Source organism: Condylura cristata, unplaced genomic scaffold, assembly GCF_000260355.1.
Source record: "Condylura cristata isolate star-nosed mole 26May11 unplaced genomic scaffold, ConCri1.0 scaffold00004, whole genome shotgun sequence".
Classification (NCBI taxonomy): Eukaryota; Metazoa; Chordata; class Mammalia; order Eulipotyphla; family Talpidae; genus Condylura; species Condylura cristata.
Genome location: NW_004567105.1, coordinates 31695385 through 31706589, shown reverse-complemented (window position 1 = coordinate 31706589; position 11205 = coordinate 31695385). Strand labels below are relative to the sequence as shown.

The 11205-nt window shown below is 36.3% G+C and overlaps 1 protein-coding gene across 1 annotated transcript in view; it reads left to right on the top strand.

Moving 5' to 3' along the window:
- Window positions 1-11205, top strand: part of RAB3IP (RAB3A interacting protein) — a 51006-nt gene that overhangs the window by 9314 nt on the left and 30487 nt on the right. The window lies entirely within an intron of this gene.

Sequence of the window (11205 nt, the reverse complement as noted above, 5' to 3'; positions counted from 1 at the left end):
CGCTCCCAGTCCTGGGCTTTCGGGCTCCACGACCCCAGGCGGCGGCGGCGTGGGGTTTTGGCGGGGGGCCCCGGTGCAGCTGGTGGGTATCAGTAGCTCCTATCCCCCCCCCCCCACCCCGTTCCAAAGCCCTTCTGCCCCCTCCCCCGGGCGCGTTACTCGCGGTCCCGAGCGCGAGCGCCAGAGGCCGTAAGTGGGGAACCTGGCTACCTGTCTTTGGGGTGCGGGCTGCGCGGAGCGGGGTCCCGGGGGCGGGGAGGCTGTCTAAGGGTGAGTTCCACATAAGTCTGCAGCCCGTGGCTGTGCGGGGCTTAACGTGGACCCAGACGACGCCCAAGACACCTTACCGGCGCGTAGAGGTGACCCCGGGAGGCGTCGGTGAAACCCGTGGGAAAGGGCAAGCCCCGGGACTCGCGGTTTAGGACGCAGCTCAGTTCTCCCTGACTTTTGTCTGGGGGAGTTGAGACGTGCTCCGCACACCTAGTTGTAATTACAGCGGCTTTCCAGCGTTGACAGCTTACTCGGCCGCCCGGGGGAAAGCAAGCTTAATGGACTCTAGAAGTGATGTTAAGTGGAATTTGCACCAAGTGAAGAGTTGCCAGTTACGGGAATAAAAAAAAAAAAAAAAGTCTCTAGAAGCGACAGCATAAGGTTTAGAAAATTAACGCTGAGATTATAACCGATTCTTGAGAGACGGTCAGTTTAGTTTCCTGGAAGCGTGTAGCATAGTCCAAGGCGACCTGTTCCACGGGCTTCTGTTTTCCCCCAACTCCTTCCTACTTTGCAGTGTAGGAAAACCCGGGTAATCTTTTGCCTTGGAAAGATTATATAAATGTAGAGACTCACAAGAGGATTACAACAAAACTGTTCTGTTGTAAATCTATTAAAAGATCCAGTTTCGGTTCATTATTCTTATTCGGTTGGTTGTTCATGCAGTTTAAAAACAAGGTGAATGACAAATCAAGGAGAAAAGAGGGAGAAAGATGTGTAGACCAATCATAGTAAATATTTGATACTGTTAAATATTTCACCAGTTTTATGGGGCCTTGTTCTGTTAACATTTGTTATTTATTTACCACCACTGCACATTTTGACAGGACTTCTCAAGCTTGCATACATAGTGTATCCTAAATATGTTTTATGTCCTAATCCTAAAACGTTGACAAATTTATAGAAGTAAATTTAGCAGTTCTGTAATTTTACTACAATAATGTATACTACTATTAGAAGAAAATCTTTTTTTATTATTTATTTTTATTTATTTTTATTTTATTTATTTTATTTATTTTATTTTATTTTTTTTAAAAAGATTTATTTATTTATTCATACAGAACTGGGGTACAGGCCGGAGATGCGGAGGGTGAGAGGTTTCACCAGGGACAGAGTGGGGAGCAGAACAGGCAGATGGATGAAGTACACTGCTGAGGGGAGCAGCGGGCGGGCCAGGAGAGGTCTGCCACGCCATGTGGTCACCTCCAGGGCAGGCAGGGATCGAACTCATGCGAAGTGGCTTAAGCTTCTTAGTGCAGTGCTTTAACCCGCTGCGCCACCAGGGAGGGCCAGAAGAAAATCTTTTAATCCCACCCTCCACTCCCCATAGTAAAGTTAGATTATTAGTGCCAGTGTTTGTGAACAAACAAGCCTTCTACTTGTTTGGCCAACAATTCATCTGCATATTGAATACCTGGAACCTTGCACCTGGGTGGCTGCTAGATGTGGTGTTCTTTCTAATTAGTGAGATTTCCAATAGAGTCAGCTGTACTTTTTCACTTAGTGTAGTTAGGCTTCCCTTGATATTTTCCTCTTTCTCCTTCCTGCCCACCCACAGAGACACTCCATAAATTTTTGAAATAGTAATGAGTGTTACCACCTTTACTTACCACATGACCTTGACTAAATCATTTAATAAGCATATTTTCTTTATCTGTAAAAATAATAATGTTAAGTTGAACCATGTGACTTTGCTGGTATTTGGCTGTTTTTCACATGGTTCAACCTAATATATAAATTTCGTGTTCATGGTGGTGGGATGAAAGTTAAATGAGATATTCCATGTGAGTTGTAGGGAAATGAACAAACACTAACTTGACTGCATGCTAGAAATATCCAGTGAACTAAAGAAATCAGGCTACCTAAAGCAACAGGCACACTGTCAAGTATATTTCAGATCCCAGAGGTAAACTTCTGATGGTTACTAAATTGGCAGTGGTCATACAGCTAACAAATGGTGGAGCCAGGATTGTAACAGTGCCCAAGATGGAATTCTAAAGTGCTGTGCCTTCCATTTCTAATTTACACCTTCTGTAAAAGAGCTGTAATTTAAGGAGTCACAAGGATGAAATGTGTTATTCTCATTTGTATTTCTGGCTAAAAAAACCCCACATTTTCTGATGACATGACCACTACTGCTACTACTACTATAATGTCTAGAGTTTTTCTGTGTTAGGTTCTGACCTAAGCATTGTATTTGCTTTCACAGGACCCTAAGAGTGAGATAGTAATTTATTACCTTTTATAATTGAGAGGATTTGAGACTCTGAGAGGTTATATAGCTTACCCAAGGGTACACAGCTAATTAAGTGATGGGAGTGGATTAGAAGCCAGGCAATTTTTCTTTAATGCTCATGCTTTTAACCACCACACTCTACCATTTCAGGTGTAGGTCGTAATGCTGAAGAAATGTTTTAAATTTAACTTTTATGAGATAGTTAATATAGTATAATATGTAATTCTTAATGTATCACCAAAGATTGTTAAATCAAATATGAATTGAGCATCTACTCTAAAGTCATGGGGGGGGGTGGTTAAAGAAATGAATAGTCTAGAAGGCAGGCGCTAATCATCCCATGCCTTTCATTAGCTCCTCAAAATTTAGAAGTCACTTTTCAGCCTCCACCCCCCAATATTTATTGTTGTAGTTTGAATGCTGTATTGGACAAAGAGCTGAAATTGAGGATGGAAAGGAAGGGTGGGTAGTGAGTGCAGATACTTAAGACGTAGTGAGAAAGGCTTTGAGTATATTCTGGGGGAGTATACATTTTCAAACTGAACCTTTGTCCTACATAGTTGTAGTTAGATATAGATCAACAAAGAGTAGTTAATTGGTTACTAAATTAATTAAATAAACTTGATATCCTATAAATAAAATAGTTGAGCCTTTGAAAACTGCTTTCTACCTGGTTTCTTTTTTAGTGCTGTCCTTGGCTGTGCAGGCTTCAGCTTTACCTTTTTGAAGGTATTAATTTTGATATTTATTTGTACTTGGAAATTGTTGATAAGCTCTTTTCCTGTGTTGTACACATGCTTTGAGGGCAGGGTTTAAGTCACCTTATGGCATTTTGTAGATACTGTGCTGTGTTTGGTCATAGATGGATAGTGGAAGAAAATTAAGATGGATTAAAATTGATCTAGCTGTGGAAATGGAAATGAGTGTTCATTGAGGGGACTAAAGGAAGGAAGAGAGATATGAACAACAGGTAGCATTAATTTGTTACTTCTTTCTTTTCCTTCTGCTTTTTTTTTTCAACTAACAACTAATGAGGTAGTTTCTTAAGTTTACATTTTTTAGTCCTTGTTAGAAACAAGTGAAAATCATCTTGATTTATTTTAGTTGACAATACAAAATTAAGTCGCTGTAGCCATAAGCTACAGAGGGAAAAGAATGAACTTTACTGAAATAGTTCAATTACTATGAGTTTATTTGTGGTAGCTAACAGGATTGTGAATATAAGCATAATGGAAGTTGATGATCTCTACATGTCTCTACGTACATAAACTGATGATCTCTATAAAGAAACTCTTAATAATGTGTGAATACTCTAACAGCAAAAAGAACATGTGTATGATAGCTTAGAACTAGTTAAGTGAATTATAATTTGACAGGTACATATAATAGTATTATTTTTAGGAGGTGGCACCTAGTTGACATATCAGGATTAAGTGCAAAAGGACAATCAAAATAAGTTTGAGAAATAATGAAGTGTGCATTAATTAACTTCCTATACCACAGGAAGATTCATTTTCCACTTTCCTTTTATGCAGATAAATAAGGATCGTTTCTGGTTTCTAAGACAAATCCCTTGGGATGCTCTTGTTTTCCTCATGCCTTATTCATTCTTAGATCTTTATAGGTATACATTTGTGTTATGCATTATAATCTAAAACATTTTTAGATTGAGAGATTTTCAGTGACAGACAGGAAGATAATTTCACCTCCACTAGAGATGTTGAAGTGAGTTTCAGTGAAATTAAGTGACTGACTTAGTTTTCTGGTGCTACTTTGGTATGATGTTCAACTTTCCCAAATTGTGTCTGGATTCTCCCTCAGGATGATGCTTACTACTTTTTTAAACAAAGGTACCCTGGAACCATTCTCTCCTCTTTATTGTGCTACTCTTCATTTCCTCTCTAAAGAATACTTAGTGTTTATGGAATCAGTCTGTATTTCAGTGTCTGATGAATGTCTAATTGATATATTTTGCAACTAAAAAACAAAGAGTCTTCCACTATTAAGAAAAAGAAACTTGGAAACCTATTTTTTAAAATTTCTGCTTGAAGGATTTGTAATTAAATATATCAGTAGTAACCCAGTAAGTTCTGAGCATTTCTGAAAACCCTTTATTTAAAAATCTGAAATAACCAACCTCCCTAATTATGTCAGGTTATAGCATTAGTAAAGGAAATTAATTTGTGGTCTATTTTAATGAGAGTGGGAAAATTGCAGTTTGATTGATCATCTGACTAATGTTTCCTTGGGTTATTCAATTCTTATGCATATAGAGAGGATCGTAATGCAAATGTGAATTTGCTTTTGTTTTTGGAAAACCAACTTTGAAATTATAGCAAAAGTTAATAAGAAAATAATTTTATATATGTATAAGTTTTAATTTTTTCCTCTCCTTTGTATATATTTGTATATATTTGAACATGCTTTCTAATTATGAAACTTTAAAATAAAAATGTATATAGAAAAGTATAAAGCATTTCAAAGTTCCCATTACCTGGCCCCAGTAGGTGTCAACAGTGCTTGGTCCTGAAATCCTGCCCCTCCTACTTTATCGCTCTCTATATGATTTTGAGCACATTCCAGGCATTATGTAATTTCGTCTGTAAGTGTTTTAGTTTGTTTCTAAAATAAGGACTCCTAAGAGGTAAGGGTAGTTAGCTGCAACATTATTATACACTTAAAAACACATTAATTAGTATTAAATATGCATTTTAAAAAATGTACCAGAGAATGAGTTCACTTAGTGAAATCACGCTTTTATTTTTATTTCTTATTTTTTTCCAATTCCTATAAGGTATTGAATAAGTATTTTAAACCCCATCATAGCAGCAAAATAGAGGAGGAAATGATGATAGAAAAGAGAACATAGGGAAAAGGAATAGAAAGAATTCAAAATAGTATTCTAGCAGATGTCTATTTCAATAACAGTGCATTAGAGAAACTAGTTTTTCTTTTTGAAGAACAAGGTTTCAGAGACTTAATATATTCTCTTGTTTGTTTGTTCACTTATTGTTTGTTAATTGAGACATGCTTTAGGCATCCTCTGTCTTGATGTTTACCTGAGTCCTAGCCACCATCCTCAGTCAATTTTACCTTTGAGTGATTCTTAGATGTAGTGAAATTAGGTGTTGAGTCATGTAACCAGTGTTTGAATCCTAGCTCTGTATTCAGCGGACTGCTTGACCTTGATGGAGTTAATCTGTGAGCCTCTATACAAACATTTCAAAAGGATGCTGTGTGAAGAGTAATTAATATATTTATGTGTATGTCACATGTATAGATTGTGATGATAAATAATTACATGTGTGTGTAGATATGAATGCTTATGTACTATATGTCTCCCAGTGTATGACCTTGTCACTAGATCAGAGCATCATAATCCTTGCCTAGTCTGTAGTATTAATCTCTTGACCAATCACCTCTGTCTCTTTTCTGTGAAGTCTTCATTGCCTTAGGAATTACTACTCTAGTGACATCACAGTACATCTGCACTTTCTAAAATGTAGATCTGACAACCTCTTCAGCATAAATTCCAAGCAACATTTTCCATGTTAAAGAAGCCTTTAATGATCTGTCAGCTGTCTGCTTCTTCAGCCTCATTTTCTGTCACTCTTTGCTTTTGTTAGTATCATTAATAATAATACCAAACTCTTTATTCCCTGACTGTCCTTTCCTTCCTTACCTTGCTCATCTACTGGACACTTATTTAGCATTTGAAAACTAACATAATTTACTTCTCTTTCCTTCCCTCCTCACAGCCCTCCATTACATAACAGGCTATGTAGTATCTTTTTTGACTCTTGTCATACCTGTATTCTTAGAACTTAGTACTAGAAGCCCTGAGGAGTTGAAACTGACAACAGTCCTTCTAGTCCAACTAGAATAAAGATAATTGTGTCAAAATTTATTAAATCCACTTATTTACACCATATGTATAAAATATGGTAGAGGATTATGGGTGCTTTGGGGTGTAGTGTAGTAAAATATATATGAATAAATGTGATTGTCTCACTAAATCATATACAGTGTTATAAACCTACATTAATTCAATAAAAAATATCATTGAGGAGCAGTAAAATGTGTATTTGAATGTTGAAGGCTTTTAAAGAAGTGGATTGGACTGATAGAATTTGTAACACTTTAATTCATTATAGACAATGAAGCAGTTAATTTTTAGTAATAGAAATGGTTTCTTCCATAATTTGTCCTAAATTAAGAAATTATTTGGAATTATAAACCTCTGGCCCTTCTTGCCTGTCAAGAAGTTGAAAGAAGAAAACAATACCTTAAGTAATCCTTAAACCTTTTCTTTTGACCTGCCTTGAAATAGTATAGTTAATTTCTGTTACTATAATAACAGTGAAACAAATTTCATGTAAGTAGTGGAATATATAGATTCTTGTTTTGTTAAGGAAGAATATTTAGAACAAGAAAATTATGATGTTTCAATAATATATTTAAACAAAAAATGTTGATTTTTGCTCTTGATAGTGAAGTTTGCATTAATACAGTATGAGAAAAGTATTTGGCATGTATTAAAAATAGAAATTGTTATAACTGGTAATAATTTTAATGGGAAGCATGGATATGCTGCTAAATCCCTTTTTTTAATGTGTTTTGTCTGACATAATTCTCAATGGCAATCTTATGGCATTGGAATGATTACTGTTCCCATTTTTCAGGTAAGTGATTTAAATTTCGGGAAAGTGCTAAGATCATATTATTAGTAATTGTCAAACTAGTGTTGGCAGGTCTGATTTGTAGTACAAACTTTCTGGTGAGATAGCAAATACTGGTTAATCTCCCCATTGGAAGGTCACACTCGACCCTCATCTCTATACAACCACCGTCATTGAGTCCGATTCCTTCACTACATAGCTGGAGATATTTAGGTCTAGAGGAGTTTAATGACCTGCCCACATTTGCAGGTACAACTTAGAGCTTGGTCAAAACTGCAACTTTAGCTTTTTTCTTTAGATCCTGGTGTTTCTGCTCTGCTTTAATATTAAATAACCTTCTGTGTTGGAAATGATTTACTTTCCATAGTGTAGTGCTTTGAGGAATTTTAGTGATGACAGAATTAAAATGATTTAATTTTCAGATATTAAATTGATACGGAAAAAGAAAAATTACAGCTTTAAAGTGCTCTTTTTTCTTCCAAAAGTAAATCCTGTACCATTTATCAAGTTAACTCAAATAAGAAGAATGTACTTTTTGTGGGGAAACTGGGTTTTATTTATTTGTTTGGACTACTGGCATAAACCTTGATTTAATTTAATTTAAATTATGTCCACTGACTTTATTCATGCCTTTCCGACATTTAGTTGAAAATACTGGACTTTAATTTCTTGAGTTTCTTAGGGATATCTTTTTTTTTTCTGTTACAAATGACTTTTCTAACAAATTATTAGGATTTTTTGCTAGGCATTCATTAATTGGTTTAATACATGTGAAATCAGTGTTAGGATCTGAGTAATAATGAAATAACAATGACATCATTATTATTGATAATTTATCGCTAAGAATTTAATGTGATCAATTTTTTCGCATATTGGTAGTGATCCTTGACAAGTTTAATTTATGGAATGGGGAGGCTACAGTAGGCATTAGTTTTTTGAATTACTCATTGCTTAATGCCACTGGTTAAAAATAACTATTTTACCCATTTTAAGAACATTGAATTTAAAATCATAAAATTTCCATATATAATAAGTAGCACAGATTTTCAGACCTATGGGATTAGCAGTTACCCTTATATTTCATGAGAAGTTCACTAGTTTGAAAAGATGAAACTTAATCTTAAAATAATCTCTTTCAGAAGTGACTTGAATTTAAACAATATTTCAGTGTATCTCAGAATAAAAAATTGTAGGTAGAGCCACTGTTCAGAGGTGCTAGTTAAGTGCTAAATACATTTTCTCTTTTAATTCTGATCTTACAAGATACAAAACCATGGGGTAGATTGCCAGAATAGAGAATTTAGGCACAGTTTGACCTAATAACTTAACAGAAGCAGTATTTATTTGAACCTCTCTTTGAGACTTGTGACTTATATTCATAGCCTGTGCTCCTGTTTATAGAATATTTGCACTTTTCATACTTGCTTTCATGTTATAGACATGCTTGGAAAACCTTTCAAGAGCTTTGTCTTTTTTTTATTTGCTACCTTTTCTTTGGGCCATTTCTTGGGCTTTAGTTTTGTTGAAGTCCTTTTCCTCTGATTAATGTAACTTGCCTGTGAGGCATCTTAGTACCCCTTGCATCTTCTCTGGCATTTATTATTACACTGGGTCACTGTGTCTGTTTGTCAGTCTCCTCTTCTCTATTGAGATCGGGAGAAAATGATGTTTTTTCTCCAGAGCCTGGCATGTAATAGACTCTCAATAAATACTGGTTGAAAGTGTAGCTGAAATAGTATGTTTATATATAATATAAGGAAAATTTGGGTGGATGTTGAGGATTGGTGGATTTATTTCTTTAAATATATTTTTTTACATCATTCTTCATTTTGTGCATTTTTAAAATCTTGATTGTAATCCCTGTGGACTTCCCACCACTGGTTCACCCATGTGCTCTTCCCGCCCCACATCCTATTCCCGTCTCCTCCCCCGTAAAATATCTCTGGTTTATAGTTGTTCATTGTTTTCTGTTTTTACTTTATTACAATCCCCCCCCCCCCATGATCCCTTATGCTCCTGCTATGAGTGAAACCATATAGTATTTTTCTTTTTCTTTCTGGCTTATTTCACTAAGCATGATCCTTCCCAGCTCCACCCATGTTGCTGCAAAAGGCATGAGTTTATCTTTTTTGATCACTGAGTGATATTCCATTGTATATATCTACCACATCTTCTTGATCCAGTCATCTTCCACATCTTCCCTGTTGTAAATAGAGCAGCCATAAACATGGGGATGCAGGTGTCCTTTTGAATTAATATTTTTGTTTCCTTTGGGTAGATAACTAGGAGTGAAATTGCTGGGTCATATGAAAGCTCCATTTTTAGCTGTTTGAGTAACCCCCACTAGCTTTTCCTAGTGGTTGGATCAGTTTGCATTCCCAGGGTTGATGGATTTAAATTCAGCATAAGGAGAAACATTTTTGCCCTGGTGGTTTCACAGTGGAATAGCAAAGCAATTCTTGTGATAGAAATATGTTATAGTGGTTAAAAGCTTGGACTCTGGGGGCTCCCTGATGGCACAGGATTAAAGTCTCAGTGCTCTCAAGCTGTCACCAGCCATTGCGGCATTAGTTTGATTGCTGGCCAGGGAGCTGACCTATATGGCACAGCAGACCTCACCCGTCTTACCCCCAGCTCCCCTCAGCAGTCTATTTCAGTAGATCTGCCTGTTCTGCTCCCCACTCTGTCTCTAGTGAATCCTCTCACTGCTGTCATCGCCCCCTTCCTCCCACCTCTGGCCCTGGTTCTTGTATGCATAAGTAAAATGAATCTTTTAAAAACAAAAAGCCTTAGAGTCTGGGTCTGATAGACATAGGTTTTAGTCCTGCCTACCCAAAGCTCTTCTCAACTGTAAGTGCACAGCATTCTGATATTTAGTAAATAGTCAATAAATGTTAGCTGCTAGTATGGGAGAAAGGGCTCTAATCTTGTGTGATCAGAACTGGGTAGTTAGATGACTAAACTCCCCATGATTGCCCTCTCCCCCTCAATTATTTTGAAGCAAATCCTTGTATTTTTATTTCACCTGTAAATACTTCAGGATGTATATTTACATTGCCATAATACCATTATTACCACCCAAACTGACATTAATTTATAGTATTATCAGTATTCAGTGCTAATGTTCCAGGGATTGTCTCATATTTGTTTTTACAGTTGGTTTAGTCAAATGGGAATTCAAATAAGGTTCACACATTGTACTTAATTTTATCTCTTAAGTATCTCTTTTTTTAAAGATTAATTTTTTTTAATGTATACCAGAACTGGGGTACAGGCCAGAGGTGCAAAGGGTGAGAGGATCCAGCAGAGACAGAGTGTGAAGCAGAACAGGCAGATCCACTGAAACATACTGCTGATGGGAGCAGCAGGCGAGTCAGGAGAGGTCTGCTGTGCCATGTGGGTCAGCTCCCTGGTGGGAAATTGAACTCATGCTCAATTCTGTGAATAGCTTTATAAGCTATTATAAAGCTTTAACCTTTAGGGTACACCAGGGAGGGCCCTAAACCTATAAAATCTCTTATTTTGCAGTTTATTTAGAAAATAGTTTGTCTAGGAGAATTTTCCAAAGTACAGATTTTTGTCATTTTCATCTTTATTGTGTTATTTAATATGCTCCACTGTATTCCCTGTGTACTAATGAAGACCTAGAGAATTGACTGGCTTGGGATCCCTTCTCATTTCTTTAGAAATGGCAGGAGTGCTTCTGGATGGTGGTAGTGTTCATTTCCTGTTTTACCACATAATCTTCCTCTTGTCTGATTTTCTACCTTTTTGTGATATTCTCAGTGAGATCAGGTACTGTCCTTCTGATTCATTAACTATAAAGATACTCATATTATTCATAATAGTATATATATATATAATTATGCATGTATGTTTCAGAATAGTAATGTACACTACTAATATGATTAATATTAGTTTGATTTTTTTCACTTCTTCACGGTTTTAATAGCTATTGACAGTTATTACCTATGCTCATTCTTTCATTTAGGATTGCAAAGTTTTATATTTATATATATA